Source organism: Hypanus sabinus, chromosome 17, assembly GCF_030144855.1.
Source record: "Hypanus sabinus isolate sHypSab1 chromosome 17, sHypSab1.hap1, whole genome shotgun sequence".
Classification (NCBI taxonomy): domain Eukaryota; kingdom Metazoa; phylum Chordata; class Chondrichthyes; order Myliobatiformes; family Dasyatidae; genus Hypanus; species Hypanus sabinus.
The window spans coordinates 52,694,097-52,720,074 of NC_082722.1; the positions used below are offsets into that span (position 1 = coordinate 52,694,097).

At 40.9% G+C, this 25,978-nt stretch overlaps 1 protein-coding gene across 5 annotated transcripts in view; it reads right to left on the minus strand.

Annotated features, from left to right (window-relative positions):
* The window catches only part of piezo1 (piezo-type mechanosensitive ion channel component 1), a 273,692-nt gene that overhangs the window by 170,338 nt on the left and 77,376 nt on the right, over window positions 1-25,978 (minus strand). The gene's annotated exons all lie outside the window — the stretch shown is intronic.

The following is a 25,978-nucleotide window of genomic DNA, read 5'->3' on the forward strand; positions in this document are numbered from 1 at the left end:
AGTCGCAGATAACCTTGTTAAGCAACACTCTTTATACTTATTTCACATATTCTAGGTTGGAAACTTAGCCATCTTAATCAACTACATACTTCAATGGTTATTCATCTCATTCCCTACTGTAAGCAATTTCATTTTTTAATCACCTGCATTCTTCTCTGTGTTTCCGGGAGATCAAAGAAAATGTTCTTAACAATGAGGAAATGACAATATTAACCATTTCTAACTTTTTAAAAAATGGATGATCGATGGCCTATTCTGCTTTTGAAACATAACTATATATAAATTATTATTAATATCTGATAAAAGTCTAAAAATGTCTATTATTCTGGATTCTCTTAGTGCAACAATGAAAAACCACTGTATTTTGGGATCATCTGAAGATCTACTCTCCTCTTTAGTTATCTTAAAACAAAGCACATTATTTGCATTTTAATGCATTTTAATGCATTTACAGTGCCTATAAAGAGTATTCACCCTCTTGGAAATTTTCATGTTTTATTGTTTTACAACATTGAATTACAGTGGATATAATTCGGCATTTTTGATGCTGATCATCAGAAAAGACTCTCTCATGTCAAAGTGAAAACAAATTGGTCTAAATTTATTAAACACAAAAATAATTGATTGCATAATTACTTCCCTTTTCAAGTCAGTATTTAGATATATCTTTGGCAGTACTTACAGCCTGGAGTCTGTGTGGATAGGTCTCTATTAGCTTTGCACAGCTGGACACTGCAATTTTTTCCTCATTCTTCTTTACAAAACTGCTCAAGCTCTGTCAGATTGCATGGGGCTCATGAATGAACAGCTCTTTTCAAGTCCAGCCACAAATTCTCAATTAGATTGAGGTCTGAAGTCTGTTGGCCACTCCAGGACATTAACTTTGTTGTTTTTAAGCCATTCCTGTGTAGCTTTGGCTTTATGCTTGGGGCCATTGTCTTGCTGGAAAACAAATCATCTCCCAAGTCTCAGTTCTCTTGCAGACTGCATCAAGTTTTCCTCCAGATTTCCCTGTATTTTGCTGCATTCATTTTGCTCTCTACCTTCACAAGCCTTCCAGGGCCTGGTGCAGTGAAGTATCCCCACAGCATGAAGCAGCCACCACCATGCTTCACGGTAGGGATGGTGTGTTTTTGATGATGCGTGGAGTTTGGCTTACACAAAACATAGCGTTTACTCCGATGGCCAAAATGCTCAATTTTGGTTTCATCAGACCATAGAACCTTCTTCCAGCTGACTTCGGAGTCTCCCACATACGTTCTCGCAAACTCTAGCCAAGATCTCATGACACTTTTCTTCAACAGTGGCTTTCTCTTTGCCACTCTCCCGTAAAGCTGCGACTGATGAAGCACCCGGGCAACAGTAGTTGTATGTGTAGTCTCTCCTATGTCAGCCATTGAAGCTTGTAACTCCTCCAGAGTTGTCATAGGTCTCTTGGTGGCCTCCCTCACTAGTCCCCCTTCTTGCACAGTCACTCAGTATTTAAGGACAGCCAGTTCTAGGCAGATTTACAGCTGTGCAATATTTTTTCCATTTCTTGATGATTGAATTAACTGTACTTCAAGGGATATTCACTGACTTGGAAGTATTCTTGTATCCACCTTCTGACTTGTGTTTTTCAATAACCTTTTCGCAGAGTTGCTTGAAATGTTCTTTTGTCTTTCATGGAGTAGTTGTTGCCAGGATACTGACTCACCAGCAATTGGACCTTCCAGATGATACCAATGTATTTTTACTACAATCAAGTGAAACAGCTGGACTGCACATGGTGATCTCCATTTAACTAATTATGTGACTTCTAAAACCAACTGGCTGCACCAGTGATGATATGGTGTGTCATATTAGAGGGGATGAATACTTACACAATCAATTACTTTGTTTTTTATATTTGTAATTAATTTAGATCACTTTGGAGACATCTGTTTTCACTTTGACATGAAAGTGTCTTTTTCTGTTGATTAGTGTTAAAAAAGCCAAATTTAATCCACTACGATTCAATATTGTAAAGCAATAAAACATGAAAACTTCCAGGAGGGAGGAGGGGTGAATATTTTTTATAGGCACTGTAACTGGTATTTATTGCAGTTAATATATAGATCACTGTAGAAAAGGTCAACTAACATCAATGGTAAACCATGTACAGCTACAATTATAATCAAACATTTCACTCCTGTCCATAAATCACGAAAATAAGTATTGATCAGTGGCTTTCATTCTGTAGGAATTTAGAAACAAGTTGAAATGAACTTCAAAAAATTGTATCTGTTTGGGTTTTCTTTCAAAGTAAAATCCATGTGTCCAAATATCCATCATGCCCAAAGGAAGATGCTCAAAGTCTAAATATGGACCTGTCAGAGCATATGACTGGAACTGTGGGCAACACACACCATCCGTGCACGAATTGTGCAAAGGGCCATTACTATCCATGGAATGCATCCAAGTTCAGATGACAGGTCATCAAGCTGAAACACTTACTCTGCCTTGCTGAGTATTTCCAGCATTCTCTGTTACTCTTCATCCATACCTTCGAGAGGTCTGGAATTGAGCGGCCAACCCACCATTTAAAAACAGCAGCACCTCTTATAGGGGAGTCCGAAAGACAACACAACACAACAGATTGAAGAAGAGAGAGATAATGATTGGACAGAAAGGTGCTGATGCCTGGAGGGTTCAATGCAGGAGAGAATGATGAGGCATTGTTCTCTTCTGGGGAAGACAAGTAAATAGAAGCGATATTTCATCTCGTCAGAAGCAGAAAGCAGCTTTCAAACTTTGAGTACAGCTGCAGCACCATAGCCTCTTTAATTACTCCCAAAATGTCACTATCCCACCATCAGAACAATGTCTACAGCCCGAAATGTCGACTATCTGTTCACTTCCACAGATGCTGCCTGACCTGCCAAGTTCCTCCAGGGGTGTGTGTGTGTGTGTGTGTGTGTGTGTGTGTGTGTGTGTGTGTGTGTGTGTGTGTGCGTGCGTGCGTGCGTGCGTGCGTGCGTGCGTGCGTGCGTGCGTGCGTGCGTGCGTGCGTGCGTGCGTGCGTGTGTAGCTCATGTTTCTCTAAACCCAGGAAAGACGGAGGCAAATCTAAAGATGGTGCCAGAGGATGAGTTCTCCCAGCCCATCAGCAAGACAGTTTAAATTCTTCTTCATATAATGCTTCGTTTTTCCTTTTCAAGGGGGCTGGGGTCCTGTCAGAGTCCACGACCTACAGCTGCATTCCAACTGAAGTTCTACGCAGTGGCGCGTTTCCGTTCTTGAAGCTCACCACTTGGCCGAGTTTTGATATCTCCAGGAGCGGCCTGAAGATGGGTGCATTCAGGGTACAGCCTAGCATGGCCCTGTGGACCCGATTTCTCGCCAGTGATGAAAACTGGAGCGTCGTGGGGAGCCAGATCATTGAGACAGTGAATATGGCTGTTGGAGTCCTCTGCACTTGAGTGATCACTCTCACTCGATGGTGAATGAGAGTTCGCTGCCAATTCACAAGTCGGAAAAACTCAAAATGAAAGTGGTGCTACAGACTGTGTAACATCGAAACAGCGACTGCGAAAGGGGTGATCTCTCTCCCATGTTAGTGAGAAAGAGCCTGAGGGATGTCAACTGTAGGGACGAAGAGTGGGTTTTGGTGGGTGGTGGCAATGCCAATGCTTTCTGCTAGAATAAATGGGGGGGGGGAGGTTGATGCTGCTTGCAAGGCTCTTACATTTTTTCTGTCATTCATTCTTCGGGGTTCTGTTTTGAGGATGTCTGCAGAGAGTGAGGTTTTCAGGTTGTATATTATATACATTCTCTGATATTAAATGGAACCATGGTGCCACTTTCTCATCTACTCACAAATATTAACCCCTTCTCAACACACACAGACACACACAGACACACACACACACACACACACACACACACACACACACACAACAGGCCACAGGCTGTCAGCAGAGGAAGGAGAGGAGCAGATCTTCCCTCTCCACAAAGCAACGGGGCAGTGATGAGTACATGGTCACAGATAGAAGAGACATTGCAAAGTTTCATTGGTTGTGATCCACTTTCCACCACCTCGCACACATTGCACAGCAAACTATAAATTCTTTAAAGCCATCAGATTTCCCTCTATCCATTTCAAGGTAACCTTTGCCCTTCCCTTCATTTCAGGACTGAGAGAGAAGAATGGGAACAGCAACACCCCTAAGGACATGCCGACGCCTTATGTGACCGTCTCTGATACTGACACCAATCGGACTTTTGGGGTCAGCACTAGATCGCTGCAGCTAACATGCCACAAGTGATTACTCGCAAGCAGAAAAGGTCACATACTAGTTTTATTACAGTGGGCTCAAGTGCTGAACGAAAGGCTTGGATTACTGATGAAGGTTTGTGGACAAAAACAGCAAGCATAGAAGCTACTACACTGGAAAAGCAAAGAAGGCTTATGTTCACTGCCGAGAGCGAAGAAATCAATAGAACTATAAGTGGTGGGAGGAGTAGGAGGTGAAGTTAAATTGATCTTTCCTGATTGACACCGGTATCAAAATTATCCCCACTATAGCTCAGCCCTGAGTATTCTGCGATTATTTGTATTCTTTACATGTATTTTTTTTAAATCTACTTCACAAAATTACCACTACTTCATCACAAGTGATCTCAGGTACACCTGAATCGCCTGACTTTATCTGAAAACTGTGTCTGCTTGATCAACTTCTCAATGGGTTTTTGGTTGCACAGCTCCTGGATGTTGATGCTGGAGTTGCAATTTGCAGCAGCCTATTGTGCCTTCAACACGCTCAGGCTGGCCCTGAGGTTGGTCAGCAATGGAGGCATTTTGGAGCTTACAGAGCCATCAGCAGATTGAGAGCCAGCAATCATCTGTAATAGCTCCTCAACGCTATTCACATCATCTAGAGCAGAGGTCGGCAACCTGCGGCTCCAGAGCCACATGCGGCTCTTTGATCTCTGTGATGCGGCTCCCCGTGGTTTGTTAGCTTTTGAAATGTAATTCGAAATTTGAAGATTATGGTGATCTTGTACTTTGCGGAGACACCGTTTCCTGGCACATCCGAACAATTAGCCACCGTTCCGACTAAGGGAGATAGTCTACGGGGGTTTGTGAGTACGTGTCTTTTGGAGCATCCGCGCCCATGGGGACGGGTTGAGGGAGGCTTTAAAGCAAGGCTGTTTAGTTCGAATAAAGTTACCTTTGACTGCAGTCTTTATTTTAGCGCTGCGTGTAGCGCTACACCGCTACAACGTGTTTTTTTATCGCTATTAATATACATCACAACTGCCAATGCCTGACGCCCGCCAGTGTGCGCTTTCTTTTAATTCTTCGATCCAAGGTAGGCTACCTATGTAGTAACCTTCAACCCAACGTCTTTTTTTCGGAGTTCAAAATGTTTTTGTTGCATGCAGAAATGTAATTTCGTTTTCTCTGCAGGAGTTCATCAATTTCAAAAATGCAACACATTATAGTTTGTTTATACATAGCATAAAGGCAAAAAAAACCCCGTTGTATGCAGTGTTATTTCATTTTGTGGCTCCCAGTGTTTTCTTTTCTGTGGGAAATGGGTCCATATTGGCTCTTTTAGTGGTAAACGTTGCCGACCCCTGATCTAGAGGAATGACCTCGGACAGAATGGTTTTGTAGGATTTGGTGTCAAGCTCATGTGGGCTCTCCAGAGGATCCCCCGCAAGTTCCCTTTCTCTTGGTCCTCCTAAATGAACCTCTGTTTCTTGCCAGTACATCATCAGTCAAAAGGTAAGCGCTTTTGTGACAATTTGGACTAAGAATTCTGTTGGCTTTGGGGAGGTCTTGGAGGCTCAGAAGTGTGGAACCACTGCTGAAGGGTCTCTCCTGTCCAAAGAATCTGGCAGAATTGGGGGTTAACAGAGGTGGCTCAGAGGATTGATCAAGAACACTGCAGTGAAGGTAAGTACAAATAAGTTAATAAGTTAAGTTAAGAAAAAGTCCACGTGGTGTTGGTAAATCCTCGTGGATACAGCCTTAAGAGATAAGGGTCTGAATGGGTGAGGTGTTTAGAGTAGAAAATCCTCGTGGATACCGCCTTAAGAGATAAGGGTCTGAACGGGCGAGGTGTTTAGAGTAGAAAATCCTCGTGGATACCGCCTTAAGAGATAAGGGTCTGAACGGGCGAGGTGCAAAGAGAAAGTTCTGTGGATACCGCTCTGAATAGAGGTCTTCATGGGCAGAACAGAATAGGAAACAAGGACAGTCCAATATAAGAGGTAGTGCAGGGGTTGCTTGAAATAGGAGTGCTTAAAAGAACAAACAGTCCATGCAATACCCCGTTGCTGCCGGTCTTAAAAGCAGATAAATCTAAATGGAGATTGGTGCATGACTTGCGAGCGGTAAATGATGTGGTAGAGGACTGGCCAGCGGTAGTCCCCAACCCACACACGCTTTTGACTAATGTTCCACCAGCAGCAAGTTACTTTTCAGTGATTGATTTGTGTTCGGCTTTCTTCAGCATTCCTCTAGCCGATCAGTGTCAGTATTTGTTTGCAGTTACTTACAGAGGTGCTGAGTATACCTATACCAGAATGCCGCAAGGAAGAGAAAATATGACCTGGACCCGACAATCCAGATTGACAGTATAGAGCAGCCGAGAGGTATACCTAACGAATTCAAGGCACGAAATGAGATTGCTGCAGGCTGGGAAGCTATCATACCTGTGATAGGGGTATGCAAAAATGTTGAATGGATAAACTATATATACTATAATCAGCAGCGATTCATCAACTACACCGATGATGCTCTGGGGGCCTTAGGGCAACAGCTGGATGCAACTAGCAGGATGGCGTGGCAAAACAGACAGGTACTGGATTGGCTTCTGGCGGAAAAAGGGGGTGTGTGTGTAATGTTTGGAGAACAATGCTGCACTTTCATACCGAACAATACTAGCCCAGAAGGATCATTTACTAAAGCAGTGAATAAATTAAAGAATCTGTGGACGGAGGTCAAACAGAATGCAGGATTTGAACATCAGTTTTTTGATTGGTTAGAAAGTAGACTCGGAGGATGGGGAGCATGGCTGACTAAAATGGCAATAACTGTCAGTATTGTATTGTTAAGCTGTGCTGTTTTCTTCCTTGTCTCCAATCTCTTGTAGTGCATGCTGCAACCAAACAGTTTCCAATGCTCATGGCAATTACCGAAGCTAGCTTAGTGGAGAAAGAAACACCGAAAATGTATCGTTACAGCCTACAACACCTGCAGGATGAACAAGAGCAAAATGACAGTGTGGGAGTAGATTGTAAGGGCTTCTGAGTTTTTTTTTCCCTGTCTCAGGTACAAAGGGACAGGTTTTTGGCTCAGTGGCCCAGGGTAACAGGGAGAGAATACTTTGAGGTTTTGGCGCAGAAAATTATAGTTTAACCAGAGATTTGGGAATAAGTGCTTGAGTTTATTGGAGCTTTTGTGCGCAGACTCTTAGTCTTCTTTTCTCAAAGGGGGTATATATTGGAGTATAAAAATATTATGGAGTATAAAACTTGTATTACTTGCTGTGTAACCAAAACTATGTAGTCAGTTTGCTATGCATGTACCCAAGATGAAATGCTAGGAATGATGAAGACAATGGTGTGTTAATATATGTTAATGAGAGGTAGCAAAAAGATGTTTTGCTTTGAACTTGTTTGCTGTGTAACCAAAACTATGTAGTCAGCCTTGATGTAGATTATGTAGTTTGAACTTGCTATTTGCTATGCATGTACCCAATTTAGTAGGAGAATGAAATCTTAAGAATGTAGAAGATGGTGTGTTGGTGAGAGACAGCTGGGAGATGTGGATTGGAACATGATTAAGTCAATGGGACATACGTGTGAAACTGGACCAGGATTTTGCTATAAAAAATGCCGTGTCCGAGGATCGGTGGGCAATCAGCGACTGTCTCAGCTTTGATTTGCAAATTAAAGCTTAACCCTTCTTGAAGAGTCTTCTGTGTCTCCTGGGCATTTGTGAGGCACGAAAAACCACGACAGCTCTGGCTAAGGAAGGGGCTGCGAATCCCCTACAACCGACTTCCACTGGGAGACACCTCGCTCTCCATCCAGCCTGCTGGCAGTTGACCATAATAATATAATTTATATTAACATAATATAAAACTTATATGTGCACAATTGAACAGGTTTGCCTTAGGCAGATTACCAATGCCAACAGAAATTTAAGATGGACAATTTCAAACTGATAAAACAGAACTTTGAGTAGATTGGAACTTGATGTGTTTTTATTATCAAGGAGTCTTGGAATTCAGTGCAGATTTACTGAGATAAAAGACAAGTTTTTCTTCACCTGTCAGTACTAAACAAATAGACCTGCAGTGTGCTTTTGCACTGTATGTAATAATTATAGAACATGGACTTCAGTGAAGAAAAGAATGATTTCAATGAAAATACTTAATTGTTTAATTGAGGCTATGTCCACACTAGACCAGATAATTTTGAAAACACTGGTTTCACGTAAAAACAATAGGCATCCACAACAGGCGTTTTTGAAAATACCTCCGTCCATATTAAAACGGGTATTTGGGCGAATCTCCGCCTACTGGCATGTGCAGGATACATCTACAGAAAACAAGTGACATGTTTGGTGTTGAACCTCGTTGTGAAAGACTTGGTGCGTGGTTGTCCAGTTACAGACTAGGAAAACTTAAAAGGAAATTGTCAAACAGTGGAGAGCTGTTGGCTCTCACACAGGAGGACTTAAAACTAAAAAAAAACAAATACTGGAGCGTGTGGAGGCAACCAACAGGGAGTACATTTCTAACTCTTCTGGCTTCAGTCTCATTGCCGTCTGTTCTGAAATTGATAAGTTTTGTGGGGGGTTGGAATTCTCTGTCACACTGCAAAGCTGCAGTAACATTCTGTTCAGGGACAGTCTCCTGAAGCCATCCGCCATTGTTGTTGTGGTGTTGGAGGCTGCGTTCAAGAAAACAATGAAATGCCACACTGCCACCACCATCTGTTCCGGCACATCATGACAGCATTTTTAAAAAGCTTCGGTTACCCTGTCCACACTACACCGGCCAATCAGTGTTTTCAGATTTAAATACTCTGGAGAGCATTTTTAGAAAAGCTCCGTTTTTGTGCGAGGAAAACGCTGTTTCAGTGTGGACGGAGTGTCAAAACAAATAGAAAAAGCTTTGGTTACGGAGTTATCTGGTCTAGTCTGGACATTGCCTCAGTTTCACTGTAAGATGCTCTTAAACTTCAACATTTTTGTCTACAGTGAAAAACTAGTAGTATAACATTGTACACAATTAGCCTAAGGCCTACCAGGTAATTAGTAACCAGATAAATCTGATTATCTGAAGTCAAGTGATTCAGAACTAATAGAGCCTAACTGGGAATATATACCTGTGGGTTCTGCTCAATCACAGTGCGCCATGACTAAACAGTGTGGACATCATTGCTTCAGATCAACAGGGTAATTTTGCATTAAAGGAATGAATGATAAAACCTGACAGGGAGGTGAGGTGTTGGGAGATGTGAATGTCTGCTGCATCTCCGAGCCAGTTCTCAACAAAGGTTGCATGATGGTTCAGCAGTTAGTGCTGCTGCCTCACAGCCCCAAGGACAATAGTTCAGTCCTGACCTCCTTATCTTGAGAATCCTCAGGAAGCAATGCGATGCCTCAAAAAGGCAGCATCCATCATTAAGGGCCCCCATGACCCAGGGCATGCCTTGTTCTCATGGCTACCATCAAGCCAGAAAGAACACACTCTACGATTCAGGAACCCATGAACACTATACCTCACTACATTAAAAAAAAATTTGCACTAATTTAACTATTTAATATACGTACTTACTGTAATTCACAGCTTCTTTCTCTATTATTATGTGCTGCATGCCGCAAAGACAACAAATTTCACGACGTATGCCGGTGATATTAAACCTGTGTGAAGTCTGCACATTCTCCCTGTGACCCTGGGAGCTTCTGCTGGATGCTCCTGTCTCCTGTCATGACCCAAAGATGAGCTGATAGATTAAGTTACTACTGAACACACGGTCTAGGAATTGGGGAAAGTATCACTGGGGAATTGCTGGGCATGTGAAACAAAATACCCTTGAGCAGCACCAAGAATGACGAAGAGAGGGAATGAAACCAAAGGGATTGCTCTGCCGGAAGCCAGCAGGAACCCACAGGCAAATGTTTATAATAATAGGGAAAGAGGGCAAACGTGGATAATATAATTCACCACCTTCCGTGCCGCAGCCCAACCCTGGCTCCATCAAGGAGAGGGCTGCCTCAGGATCCAGACAGACCTGGCACATCACTCACAATCCACCGGGCAAGAGAGAGCCCTGCCCTCCTACATTGTGGACACCTGACTCACATGGGGCACCAGGATACCAGGAAGCTTCAACCTTTCCTGATCTGTCCGGTGTCCGAAACCTGGACAAGGGCTTAGTGTGGTTCTGCGGTAAATGATCACCCAGGAGCTCATTGAATGCAGAGCAGGAGCAAGCGTCTTGATTAGCATGGACAAGTTTGGCGAATGACCTTTTCCCATGCTATAAAACTCGATGAATAAATCAGCCACAAGTACTCAAACGAACTACTCCTTCTGTTTCTTTATTTCTTACGTTGGAAGCATGAAATAAATGTCTTATGACATAATTGATCCAACACATCAACACTCTTTCTCCCACCACAGATGCTGCCTAACCGACTGAGAATTTTGCTGGGATCATGGACTACAGCTTCTTGCTTTTACTCAATTACTGTAGTTCCTTCAGTACAGACGTCAGTGTTTTTCTAATTTGTGGAAACTGAATTAAAAAGCTAATAAATGCCAAGGTGATACCACTAATTTTCATCAATTGATTGAAACTCTAGCAATCAGGTTTGAAACATATAGGGCAGAGATCAGCAGTGGTGAATGTTGTCGCCGATGTCTGCCTTCTGTTCTCGGACTAGGCTCTGTGGATTTGCTCTATCAAGCAGGACAGGAGGGTGAGGCACCACTGCGGATAGAAGTAATGTTCTAGACTACAGAGTCAGCCTCGAGCAACAGATTCGAGGCTCTTTCACCTTGACAGTGTGAGCAACTGATAAAGCATTGTGGCACAGGGTCATTCAAGGACAGGGATGAGGAATGTAGAGGCAATAGGGCGGGGATATAGCTGTGGGGATTGATAGTGACAATGAGTCCCAGTGTGCATGTTGCCTCTCTTGTATTAGAGTTAAAGATATTTTCTCTGCCTAAAGAACTTGGAGTGGCACGTAAAAGGTCAATTGTTGTGGTTAATGTGGGAACCCATAGTATAAATGAGGTGGTTCTGCTACAGGAGTATGAAACACTATAGTCAAAATTTTAAAAACAGAACCATATCAGTAATGATCCCTGAATAATGACCAAAACCATGCTGAGTGTTTCCTGCATTTCCAACTTTCTCTCTGCAGCTTAATTGTATTCTTGCCTTGACTTGACTGGTTCTTCATTAGTGATTTCAGTGCTTTTCCTGACTGTGGAAACTAATGTTTTGTCACTCCAGAAACTAACTGAAATAAAAACACAGAAACCCGGGATAACTTGTCTACTTCGCTTTTCTTTAATGAGGCACTCACACATGACATGGTGGCATAACGATGTATGCCATTCACATACTTTTTATACCCAAATGGCATTATGTAAGCAAAGAAAGAATGCTTAATCAAATAATATATTCAGAATTTTAGAAAATTCTAAAAAATTCAGAAAATATTACACAGACTACACTTACTCTTGCTTGGCTATAAATTCCAACTCAATACAGAATGCATCTAATCTCAAATATGTAACATTTTGCTTCCTGGTCAATACACATATATACATATACACACTATATAGATAGATAGAGAGAGACACCTATACCATATAATACAATTCCTATATAGACATCCACAACAGAGTAAATTTTAAATTGTCCCATTCAGGCATAAAGATTTAATTGCTATGGAGACTTTCTTACTCTTGTGGGATAACCTCTTTCCTGACAAGGGAGGTCACACTGCTTATCTCTAGACATCAGATACAATCCCCACTGTGTAGGAAAGTGGTCCAGTTCTGTCTTTAATCTTCCCAAGTACTCCCTTTTGATCACCTCTGTTGTCCTCACCAGCACAGCCTGTCCAGGAGCAAAGCATCAAACCTTGTTTAGGGAGCCCTCAATTTGTCTCAACTGTTTGCCCTGCATACACCTTCTGAGATTGGGATTGAAGAGATCCAAGCATGCGGGTAACGAATGACCCAGGAAGAGCATTGTTGGTGAGTTGTTGGTTGCGAAGTGTGCTGCATGGCAATATGTAATGAGGAAACTGGTGAGCTTCTGATTCAGTGATAGTGTAGTGTATTCCACTGACATTGCTCATAGTATTCCTCCAGCATTTTGGTATGTGGGCTGTATCCACTACTTTTTGAAGACTTTTGCGTTCCAGGGCGTTGTTTCCATGCCAAGGCTTGATACAACCAGTCAATACACTCTCCACCACACACCTGTAGAAATTTGTCAAATTTTGGATGACATGCAGAATCTACGCTAACTTCTAAGAAAGTGAGAAAGTAATTTGATCAAATATAGGAAATAAATTTACCAGGCTTTATCCAAAGAACCGTCAAAGCAATGTGAAATATTTAGTTCGTCCTCTCAAGTTGAATCCTATGGTAATGTTTGGAGCTTGTCGTGAACTCCATATAGAAAGGACAAAGGAGGGTGCTTCCAGAATACTCAGTGTGCTTTCAGGTAACTACAGTCGGCCCTCCTTATCCACGAGTTCCGCATGCGTGGGTTAAACCAACCGTGGATCGGGAAAACCCAGAAGTTCTCTCTCTAGCACTCATTGCTTGAGCATCTACAGACTATTTTTTGTCATTATTCCCTAAACAATACAGTATAACAACTATTTACATAGCATTTACATTGTATTAGGTATTATAAGTAATCTAGAGATGATTTAAAAGTACAGGAAGTCTTCGGGTCATGAATGAGTTCTGTTCCTGAGTCCGTCTTTAAGTCGGATTTGAAGTCGGAACAGGTACATCCGGTATTATTTAGCGTCAGTTAGTAAAACGTTTGTCTTAGTATATAGTATATATTTTACCTTTCTATGCATATAAAAAGCTTAAGAAACATACGTATTTCAATAATTAAACCATTGCGTTACTTAGTAATAATTGTAGCTTTCATCGGGGCAGGGCCTTTCATGTGGTCCATTAAAATTGTTCCGATCGTTGACCGACTGTAGCCTAACGCTTTTCCAATGGCCGATGGCGTTTCACCTCTTTCTGATTGCTTAATTACTTCCACCTTATTTTCAATTGTGATTATTTTCGTGAGCAGAAACAACTGTGGATTCAGAGCTGCGCCAGGTCCTAAATTCCACCGCACTGAGGCAGGCTAAATTAGGTCCGGAGTTCTGCTGGGTCCTAAAGACCACCTCACTGACACAGAATAAATAAGGGACTTGAGCATCTGCATTTTTGGTATCCGCAGGGGGGTCCCAGAACCAATCCCCGCGGATCAGGAGGGCCGACTGTAATGTGGAGAGGATCACATTCAGTGTAGCGTGTGAAAACTTATAAACGTGTATTATATTTGTTGCTAAACATACTACCACTCTAAACATTAATCTGATTTCTTTTTCAACTTAGACCTGATCCAGTTTCCAAAATATTTACTTTGCTTCAGTTTGTATTTTACTTGGAAATGAGATGCTCTTTGCCATCCAATTACTCAACAGTGCAGCAACCTAGACAACAATTGCGATCAACTAGAGAGCTCGCCACCTGTGTTTCATTTCCTTAGTCTGACAGACAATTTAAATGCTTCCAAGCATTTCGTAGATGCTATAACCCAGGCCCACAGAACCATGGCTTTGAATTTCAGAGCCAAATGGTCACTTGTTACAAGCCCATACGAATTGTCATCTACCTTAAAATGATTTACCGTTTCTTTTAGATACCTGGAGTTTGGTGGGTGTATGATATTTAACAAAAGCAAGATAATATCTTCTCCAAAATGAAATGTCTTTATTGAAACAGAAAATTCTTTCCCTCAAATTTCAAATATTGAGTAAATTGGGGTTTATCTAGCCCTTGCAATCTGCATCTGGATGGTTTAAATTTATAAGTTGAGCCAAGCAGCTTTTTACTGTGCAGGAAAATACTTGCAGGGAATCTAGCCAAATAAATTGGGAAACTAATTAAGCAGGAGAGATATAAAGGGAATACCAAAAGCTTGATCAACGTGTTGGGTCCCACAAGAGAAAAGAGCATGAAGGTCTTTATGGAAAGCAGATCCAAGGCAACCAAACTAGTGGGAAAAAAATGGGAATGAAAGAGATTGAGATTGGACGGTAATGTTGCTGGCGTTGGGGAGGGAAAAATTACAGTGATTTTGTACACGTTGGGAAAGGGCTTGAAAACAAGGTTTTAGATGGAAATAGTTTGCAGATGACTCTGAAATAAGTGGTATCATTTTTCACATTTACACGGAGAAGACAATATCATGAATGACAATGGCATCTTGATTGGCTGGGTAGTAAGACGAGAAATGGCAAATGGAATTTAATTCCAATAAATATGAAGTGTTAAAATGTGGGAAGATAAATCAGGGTCGGACTTTTTAAAACACTGAACAGAAGAGCCCTGGGTACTACTGTAGAACATAGGGATCTTGGAGTACAGATTCATAGTTCCCTTAAAGTGATCTCAGGGCAGTAAGGAAGGCTTTTAGCATGCTGGTTTTCATCGGTCAGACCAGTGAATATACAAACGTTTGTAGATGTTGGGAGGTTATGTTGCAACACAGACTTTCTGATTAGGGAAACTGGAGCACCCAGTGGAAATCCATGGATTCACAGAATCAGGCTTAATATAGTGATATGTTATTAAATTTATTACATGATATATGTGGAGGCAATACATTGCAATGCTTAACAATAAAAAAAGATAAATTACAATAAATATATAAATATGCATTGAAGAAAGAGTGGGAAAAATGGTACGGTTGTGTCCGTTCAGAAATCTGATGGCGGTGAGTAAGAAGCTGTTCCTGAAACGTTGAACGTGTGCCTTCTGGCTCATGTACCTCCTCCTTGATGGAAGATGTTCTTACATTGACTTCTGAGACAGAGATCACAGTGTCACCAGATGCTGCAGGGATTTGCACGGGTGTAGCTTTACTCTCCCTTTCAAAACATGCATAACAAGCATTGAGCTGATCTGAGAATGGAATATCATGGCCATTCGTGAAGTTAGGTTTCATTTTGTAGGAAGTGATGACCCTCAAACCCTGCCAGAGCCGACGTGTATCCAATTCTGCCTCTAACCTCATTTCGAATTGTACTTTTGCTCTTAAAATGGCCTTCTGTATAGTTCTGGATCACCAGTCTTGAATGCCACAGATCTAGCCCTCAACAGACTACAAATCTCCTGGTTCATCCACGGCTTTGGGTTTGGGCATGTCCAGTATGTTCTTGAAGGCATGCACTCATCCACACAGGGTCATAAAGTTGGTGATAAATGGGCATATTCATTCAAATGGGCAAGATGAATTCCTGAATATTGTCCAGTGCACTGACTCAAAGCAGTCCTGAGTGCTTCTCACTTCCCTTGATCATATCTTCTTTGTCCTCAGCACTGGTGCTGCAGTCTTTAGGCTCTGCCTATATGCTGGGAGTAGAGGTACAGCTAGGTGATCCGACTTTTGAAAGTGTGGGGTTAGAATGGCACAGTAAGCTTTCTTGGTGGTGGCATATTAGTGGACAAGTGTGTTGGCTCCTCGGGTTCCAAAGGTGATATGTTGGTGGTATTTGTACCGAGACTTCTTCAAGCTAGCCTAGCTGGATGTCCCCACAATGATAGGGAAGGCATCAGGGAGGGCTGTATTATACCTGCTGATTATGGAGCTCAGCTCCTCTAGTGCCTGCTTGATGTTGGCCAGAGGTGAAATGTGCGCTACTGCCAGGATGATGGCGGGGAACTCCCTCGGCAGATAAAAAGGACGAACTTGCTCAGTAGACGTTCCAATTCGGGTGAGTAGGACTGAGACTGCCACCTCTGTGCATCATGATGTGTTAATCAAAAGCATACTCCACCTCCTCTGTTTTTAAAAGACTGAGCTGTCCTGACTTTGCAGAAAATGGTGAAGACATCAAGCTGTAGTGCTACATCAGAAATGGTGTGATAGCCATGTTTCTGCGAGGCAATATATACAGCAGTCCCTGATGTCCTTCTAGTATAGCAATTTTGTTCCGAGGTTTTCAATTTTATTTCCCAGAATAGACATAAATGAGAGTCTAAGCCTTCGTGCTTCAATCGTACCCGTAGAATGGCTTGGCTTATTCACTTCTGTTTTCTTAAAGGGGAACTGTACTCATGACCCGAGTCTGCAGACTGGGATCTGTCGATTTTGAGTATTGATAGATTTTTTAAATGTCTTAAAATGATGTTGCTTACTGAAGTACCCATGGAAGAGGCAGTGGATTTCAGCTGTAGGCCTGGATGGAAATATTTGATGATTCCCATCAGAGCCGCATGCAAAGACTCACCTCTTTATCTGCACCATTTTGATGACCAGCTTATGTAGATTAATCTAACTCATGTAGGTTAGTAGGCTAATCCGACACTTCCAATTTCCCCACCCCTGTGTGAGTGGTGGAATCTGTGAGGTGGGTGGGGGAGGGTTGAACGTGGGGAGAAGAATCAGGATTAGTTAGGATTCATGTATTGTATTGGGAGTTGGATGGTCAGTATGAAATTGGTGGGCCAAAGGGCCTGTTTCTGTGACTTATCACGATAACAAGAATTTTAAATGTAAAGTACAAGACGCTAGGTTACAAAAGCTTATAGAAAATCTATTTTATCAATTTCTCAATAAATTTTTGGTACAGTGGTCTGAATTAATTAACTCCTCCTTTCTATCAGGTTTCAGTGCCTAATGTGCATGTGTGGTAAAATCAACAGAACTTAAAGCAAATTGGAGTTATCAGAGTGGTGGATAACAGAAAACAGGTGAGGTGAATAATAAGCAACGCACACAAAATGCTGGAGGGACTCAGCAGGCCAGGCAGCATCTATGGAAAAGAGTAAACAGTCGACATTTCAGCCTGTATGCTGCCTGATCTGCTGAGTTCCTCCAGCATTTTGTGTGGGTTGCTTGGATTTCCAGCATCTGCAGATTTTCCCTTGAAGGTGAATATTAATGAATTTTTTGCTGATATAGAAGGCACGTATGATAGTTTTATCAATATGTGCCCAGAGGCAGACAAAGTCATGAAAGTCATGATAGACAGCCTCAAAAATGAAGAGGAATTGAACAGAGGAAGCCCAACCCCCAGCTTGGTTCAAGAGAAGATACCATGCACATGAACGATCTGGTCCTGACTGAGCTCAGGCAGTAGCCACCTGCATCATACAACAATCACTGTAATTAAATACATGCAGGATCTCACTGACAGCCTAGAAGATAAAAAGTAGAGGGAAGAAAGATAAAAATGCAACAAATAGTTGGTATTTTAGTAAATGGGAGAAATACAAAGCACACATCATAGCAAAACAAACAGTAAATTACAAAAATGGAATAGGAAAGGAAAATTGCAAAATAACACAACAGGTTACAATCCTATTAAGGAGAAGATCATTGAGTCACCTTAATTTGTGCAAGCAAAATAAAAGGAGGAAAACTGTGATGTCAGTGAAGAGTGACCTACCCCTTGATCAGATTCTTTCCAAACCATGATGTATTGAGATAAGATTTGACGATCACGTACAAGATTAATAGCTGGTCAGGACAGGATAAGTAACGAAAAGCTACTGTTCTGTTGTAATGTAATTCAAGACCAGGGCACATCGTTAAAATTCTGTGACAGAAGTAGAGTGGGAGGTGGGATGTGAAGAAATACACAAAGTGCAGTCACGATCTAGAACTCACTATCTGCTCGGAGATGGAACAGTGTCAAAAAGGCTTTTGAAAGGGACTTAGATGGTTGGTTGAGTAATTTCTCAGGCTCTGGGAAGAGAGTGGGTGGGATGGGACTGATGGGACTGCTCTAATAAGAACCAGCACTAACTCAAATGGGCCAAATGGGCCTTCAGCACAGAAGGACATTCCAGATGCTCCAATTACAATCATTCAGTTTCTGGAACTATTGTGCAATTTTCCAATCTAACACAAATTAATCCCTTATTCAAGAAAACAGCAAGTGGGAGTCAATAGGTGTGTTTGATATCTAATGCTGGAAACTTTTAGTTTCTATAATTAGGGAAAAAGTGATTGAACACCTTGAAAATATAACATCTGCAATGGGCAAGTCATACATGACAAAGCTATTCAAATATTTTGTACATATCTCCTAAATAGTCAGTTTTTGAATCTAGCCAAGACTTTTATACATTGTGGAGACCATTTCTGAGTTATTTTCAAAACCTTTGATTTGTTGTAAAAGTACAGATGGTGGCTAATAATATATTTTATTACATGATAAGGCATTTTTTTCCCTTTTATCTTGCTTTTCCTAACAGCTTTGACTGTGGTAGTCGGTTTAGATTTTTTTTCTGTATAACAAAATTATTATATTTCAATATTACAATTTAATTTAATTTTATGAACAGGATTTTGTGATTTTAACTGTATTTTTAATACAATGTATTTGGTACTACTTTATCTTTTTCTTTTGATTTAGATATCTTCTTGTACTCTGTATTCCTCTATGCAGAAACTAATAAAAATATTGAAAGAGGAAAGAGATCTCCTAAATAGTGGACAGTAGCCACTTTATTAGGTACACCGGCTTATTAATGCAAAAATCTTAATCAGCCAATCACATTGTAGCAGTTCAATGCATAAAAGCATGCAGACGTGGTCAAAAAGTTTCAGTTGTTATTCAGACCAAACAGCAGAATGGGGAAGAAATCTGATCTAATTGACTTTGACCATGGAATGACTGTTGGCACCATACAGTGTGGTTTGGGTATCTCAGCAAATGCTGATCTTCTGGGATTTTCACAGATGACTGTCTCTAAAGTTTACAGAGAATGGTGTGAAAACAACAAAAAAAATCCAATGAGCTACAGTTCTGTGAGTGAAAATGCCTTGTTAATGAGGGAGGTCAGAAGAGAATGGTCGGACTCAAGCTGACAAGAAGGCAACAGTAACTCAAATAACAATGCATTACAACAGTGGTGTGCAGAAGAGCACCTCTGGTTGCACAGCATGTTAAACCTTGAAGTGGATGGACTATTGCAGCAGAAGACCACAAACATACCATTTTATCAGGAAATACTTAATACAGTGGCTGCTGTTATCTACATGGACCTCTAGGAGCTATTTGATACGAGTCTCTCAGAAGTGGGCACTAGCAAGATTTGAAGCTCATGAAATTGAAGACAGATATTGACCTTGTCAGGAAATTGGAAGCAAGAAACAGAGAGATAGACAATATATCTACAAGTGGAAATACTGCCCAGAATGTGACACAGGATGTTTCACAAAGATTTAGAGTGGGACCTCAACCACTCAACAAATTTTATAAGGAACTTTGATGATGGTATTCTTGGAAGCAAAGCAGAAGGAACCAATAATGGATATTCTTGGGTCTAGTAATTGCTGAAATTATGGTAAATTAAATTAACTGAGAATTTTGGAAGGCAAAAAGTTAGACATAAGTAAGCAAGGAGAAATATGCACACAAGCGCCTAGCAATGATTATATCCAGCTAGAACATACAACCATTTTTATTGACAAATAATGGCATTATCATTGATAAGTCTCCCATCCTCAACATTTTGAGGTGTTGGCTTTGACCAGAAACTCATCTGGACCTGTCGCATAAATATTAGGGCAACAGGAATAGGGCAAAAGCTGGGCATCCTACAGTGAGTGACTCAAGTCCTGATATGTCAAAGCTGCCCACTGCCTACAAGGCACAAGACAGGAGCGTGATGGAGAACTCTCTACTTGACTGAATGAGGAAACTCAATTTCATTAATGTTCAAACAGCCAATTTAATTGTTCTTCCATCATCACGCTAAACGTTCCCTCCACTACTGTTTGTGCTACGATCATCTAAAAATAAGCACTACAGTTACTTAGCTGGACGACTCCAACAACACTTCCCAAGTCTGTTTATAAAATTATAAGCTATAAGAAAGGAGAGCATTCAGCACCTTGCACCTGCTCCACCACACAATAAGATCATGTTGGACATTTACCTCTGAACCCTTCTTCTACATTAACACTTTCATGCCCTATATATTCAAAGACACATCCATCTCTGTCCTGAACAAGCTCAAGAATTAAATTGATGCGATGGAGAATTCCAAAGTTCCATTACCATCTGGGGGAACAATTTTTTGCTCATCACAATCTTGAATCATTGACCTCTTATTCTGAGATGGCAATCCCATCTAGACACCACAACCAGGGGAGAGCATCTATTCTGCCAAACTATAAAATTGTGCATGTTTCAATGAGATTCCCTCAATTTCAACTGAATCCTGGCCCGCAAAATCTAGTCTGTAGAACAAAAGTAAAAGCTATCAGTTCCATTCTCCTTGCACCATCTTTAATTACGATGGCAAGACTGACAGTCAAGAGAGATGATTGACAAACAGAAAAGAAAGAGCTGCGGTGATACTATAAATTTAGTTATTGAATATATTGTTGAATTTTCAGCTGCATTGAAGTTTTCTAAGCCCTGGTACAAATGAGAGCAATTTGTGGGCGATTTTCTTCTATCCTTTCCAGCAGCTGCAGAAAATTTACCACTACTTACAACATGGACTTTTTAAAAAGTAGGTAGGTTTTGGATTTGAATCCAAGTGGAGCAGCACGATAGGGGTTAATGAAAGTGCATTTATTTCCCAAAATTTTCCACTGGAAAATGAATCATTAATATTGCTTATTTTAAAAACTGACAATTAAAACCAGAAACCATCGATTTTATATATCCTGAGCTTCCAATAAAGATCGCTACATCTAAAATAAACAGAACAAAAACATTAAAGCATATTTCTTTACAATATTGTTTAAAAAAATAGGTCATTTTCAAAATGTCTTAACATCATAAAAATTCCAACATGTTAAAGGAAAAGGCATACATTAACGTGCCATGAGAGACACTATGAAATCTTTCAAAATTTATTTTATACTGCTTCCTGCTGTTGAAAGCTTCATCAAAAAAAGTCAACAAAAATCAGTGCTGCTTGAAAACAAGTTCTTAAGAAGCTGGATAAGATTTTACTGGACTTTGCAAGCGGTCCAATGAAATAAGTAATTGCATTTCTCAGTGGACATTGTGTGAATGAGGTCAGCTACCATTCTTCACTGAATGTCCATGGAATGCAACAGAATTCAATAGGTGCTTTTAATGTCAGACATATCTATCCAATATACATCCTGAAATTCTTTTATTTCTCACAAACATCCATCAAAACAGAGGAGTGCCCCAAAAAATGAATGACAGTTAAACCATTAGAACGCTAAAGGCCCCCCATGTACAAGCAGCAGCAACAGAACGAGTCCCACCCCCCAACCCCACCAGCAAAAAAGCATCAGCACCCTCCACCGAGCACTCAGCGTGCAGCAAAGCATCAATAAAGACACTGACTTGCAGTACCCCAAAGACTGCTTGTTCACCCGATAATTTGATCTCTCTCTCTCGATCTCCCTCTCTCTCTCTCACACACACACGCACAGGAAAAAGAGGTGTCCCCGTTTCACAGTGAGAGGGGAGACATACCAGTCAACTTGCTGATTTACGATGTTAAAAGCCTGTTGCATCGTTTTTTCTGCCTGGGTATTGCAAGACTACGGGAAAGCAAGCCGGGAAGAGGCAAAGTTCCGCTTCTTAAAAATTATTTGTCTTTTATTTAATATTTCTAATTAACTAAAATACTGAAGTTGGAAGTTTTTAATTAATTTCAATTTTTAGCTTCATTGTTCATTACACTTTCAAAAGTTATTATTTGATTACAAATGCTGGCAAAATTCTAAACATTGAAAATATTGACTACTTGACAGATGGCAAAGCTAGGGTGTATTTTTCCCTGTCAGTGCATTCAAGAGGGGTTTTGTGACTAGGGTTTTTCTGGCTCACTCAGGCTCCACTGTCATTTGGGGCTGGAGGTCCCAACCTCTTTTTCATTCCATGGACCAATACCATTAAGCAAGTTGGGAACCCCAGATCTAAGGCTTTTCTGCAGACCCTCTGAAGACATCGAGACTAACAAAACTATGATTTGCCTATCGCTACAATAGATCTACAGCAGATGTGATCTCATTGGCTCTTCACGCGGCCTTAGATCACCTGGACAATACTAATACTTACGTCAGGCTGCTGTTTATTGATCACAACTCAGCGTTTAACACAATCATTCCTACAGGTCTAATCAGAAAGCTCCAAAACCTAAGCTTTAGTACCTCCTTCTGCAACTGGATGCTGAACTTCCAAACCAGAAGACCACAATCTGTGAATGCTGGAAATAACATCCCCACCTCACTGATGATCAGCACTGGCGTACCTCAAGGATGTGTGCTTAGCCCACTGTTCTACACTCTCTACACCTGTGACTGCGGAGCTAGGTATAGCTCAAATGCCATCTATAAATTTGCTAGTGACAGAACGATTGTTGGCAGAATTTCAGTTGGAAATGAGAAGGCTGACAGGAGCAAAGTAAATCAGCTGGTTGAGTGGCGTTGCAGCAGCAACCTTGCACTCAACGTCAGTAAGACCAAAGAATTAATTGTGGACTTCAGAAAGGATAAGACAAGGGAACACACACCAGTCTTCATAGAGGAATCAGAAGTGGGAAAGAGTGAATAATCTCTGAGTATCTATCCTGGGCCCAACATATTGATGCAGTTACAAAGAAGGCACAAGAGTGGTTATATTGCATTAGGAGATTTGGTATGTCACCAAAGTTACTTGCAAATTTCTACAGATGTACCATGTTGAGTATTCTAGCTGGCTGCATCACTGTCTAGAATGGGAGGGGGCACTGCACAGGATCAAAATAAACTGCAGGAAGTTTATTTCACTGCTACCCTACCATCTGGAAGGAGGTACCGAAGCCTGAAGGCACACACTCAACAATTCAGGAACAGCTTCTTCCCCTCTGCCATCAGTTTTCTGAATGGATATTGAACCCGTGAACACTAGCTCACTACTCTTCTTTTCTCTTTTTGCAATAGCTATTTAATTTAACATATATATATATTGTGCAGAGGTGCTCAATGAAGTACTCTCCTGACACGACCTCCTCTACTTAAGTGAGACCCATTACAAACTGAGGGATTTCTTCATCAAGCACCTCCACTACATCCACCAAAGACGTAACTTTCCAGTGGTCAAACATTTTAATTCTGATTTCCATTCTGTCTGGGTAGCCTCCAAGCTGATGGCAGGAATATTGATTTCGCCTTCTGTTAAAAAAAAATCCTTCCCCTCCCCCTTTCTTCTATTCTCCACTCTAGCCTCTTACATCTTGTCACCTGCCTATCATCGTCTCCTGGATCCCCTTCTCCTATGGTCCACTCTCCTCTCCTATCAGATTCCTTCCTCTCCAGCCCTTTATCTTTCCCATTCACTGTACCCAGCTTCACCTATCACCTTCTAGGTTTTCCAATTCTCCTCCTCCACTTTTTTTATACTGGCATCTTCCCCCTTTCCTTTCCTTTCCAGCTCCGAAGAAAGGTCTTGGCCTGAGACTCGACTGTATATTCATTTCTATAGGTGCTGCTTGCTGATTTCTTCCAGAATTTTGTGCGTGTTGCTCTGGATTTATTTTGTATGTTATAACTCCTAAACAACGTTCCTTCTAATTTGTAATGACCAGTGTGCTCAAAAATCTTAAGCTGTGCAATTTTTTTGCCCAGTGACAACACGTACTCACTGAATTTTATATATAGGGGTATTCATTTTAACAGCTAGAAAAACACTGTCAGTAAGAACTTTTGATCATTTTTGTTCTCGATCATCTGCACTCTCACAAAACACATGTAGCAGGCCTGTAGGGAGTAATGAAGGATTTTCTCTCTAGAGCTTTTGCCCACCATTCATATGTGATTTGCTTGCTAAATGACACTTTAAAAAGTCAAGCTTCCAAATATCACTCCACTTCTTCCCACTTGTAAGTTCTCTAGCACCTTTTGCATCGCAACAATACACGCAGGTAACACCAGTTTCTGTATTGTACATAAATACTTCTCGTGGCTGCACATTCCTGACCTCCTGAGCTTTCGATTTCTACTGTTTCATTAAACCATTCCAGTTCAAATGAACTAGTAGTTCTTTTGTGCTCCACATCCTTTTGTTCTCTGGAATTCGACATAGTGAATCGATAATTTCTTCAATAAAAACAGTATAAATAAGCCAGATGCAACAAATCATTGCAAACTCCACATTGTCAACACCATCTGCATCAGAAACTGGAAAAGGAAATATGATTGTGGATGATCGTGAAATATAAACAAGCCAACGAGGTACAGAGTGACAAACTTTTGGCCACAGTTTAAAATACTTTGTACACTCATAGCAAAAGATGTGTGTGTATGCACGCCCACACATCTTGGAGGGAACATTGCTCCTAAACTCAAAGAAATGCTACTCCCCAATTGTAATAGTTAATTTTCAGTGCTGGATTGCTCATATCAGAGGTTGAAATAAGTGAACTCACCTTTCCCAGGTGAATTTAATTTGTAATTGAAGTGGAAGTATTGATGGTAAGGCAGGGAGCTGGACCCCACTACAGCAAAATGAGCAAAAGGAAGATGCATCATCCTCAGTACCCATTTTAAGAGAGCCCAAATTAAATTTAGACAAATGGAACCACTTAGTACAGAAAGTTATAGTTTAACAAAATGAAGTAAAAAGGAAAAGATCCTAAAGACAGATTTATTGGATATCTAGAGCCACAAACATAAAATGCAGGAGGGACTCAGCAGGTCAGTCAGCATCTACGGAGTAGAACAAACAGTCAACATTTCTGGCACAGGTACTTCATCAGGACTAAACAGGAAGGGGGAAGGAAGCAGAACAAGGTGGTTGGGAAGGAAAGGGATACAAGCTAGCTGGTGATAGGTGAAACCGGGTTGGGGCAGGGCGGGATGAAGTAACCTCCCAGTTTTTTACTTCATCCTTCCTCCCCCTGCCCCTACCCAACTTGTTTCACCTATTCTGGCTTCCTCCCACTTCTTTTCCAATCCTTTTGAAATGTCTCAGACTGAAAAATCAACTGTTTATTCCTCTCATAGATACTGCCTGACCTGTAGAGTTCCTCCACATTTTGTGTGTATTACTAAAGATGGATGAGTTCACGTTGATGCACATAAGGACCATGAGCCTGATGTACACTTCCCAAACAATGAAAAAGAGACACACTTCCAAACAACCCTCTGACACAGAAGAATCAAAACTTGCATTAGGGCATGACAGTATTCATTTCCAGAAGGGAACTATACTTGGCAGTACAGCATTACCACAAGATTAATAATGTTTAAATCTGTAAAGTAATATAGCCCTCAGGAGTTAGTTGGCATGTTGTCAGAATGTTCATTGTGCAAACTAGATGAAAGAGCAGTCTCCTTCAAGTGGACTTTGATCCATAAAATTATTACCCATTGTGCCACTAAGTAACAACAGTTATGTAATGAGATTCATTGTTAAATAAATCATTTATGATTTCAAGTGGATATACTGTATTAATCACAATTGAAATAGACATGTTTTCTTAATGACCTGAAAAGTCAAGCATAGGATTTAAAAACAGAATACCAATATAGATCTCTAAAAGGGGAACTACACTGCCTGCATTAATACAAGCACAGTCATGCTTTTACAAAGTATTTGTGCTATGTTTATGAAGATGCATTTTCCAAGAAAATGCTTGATTTATGGCTAGATCATATAAAACTATATTTCAAAAATATACAGTCTTAACAATTTATTCCACTAAATGAATTTAAAATAAATTAAAAGACTATT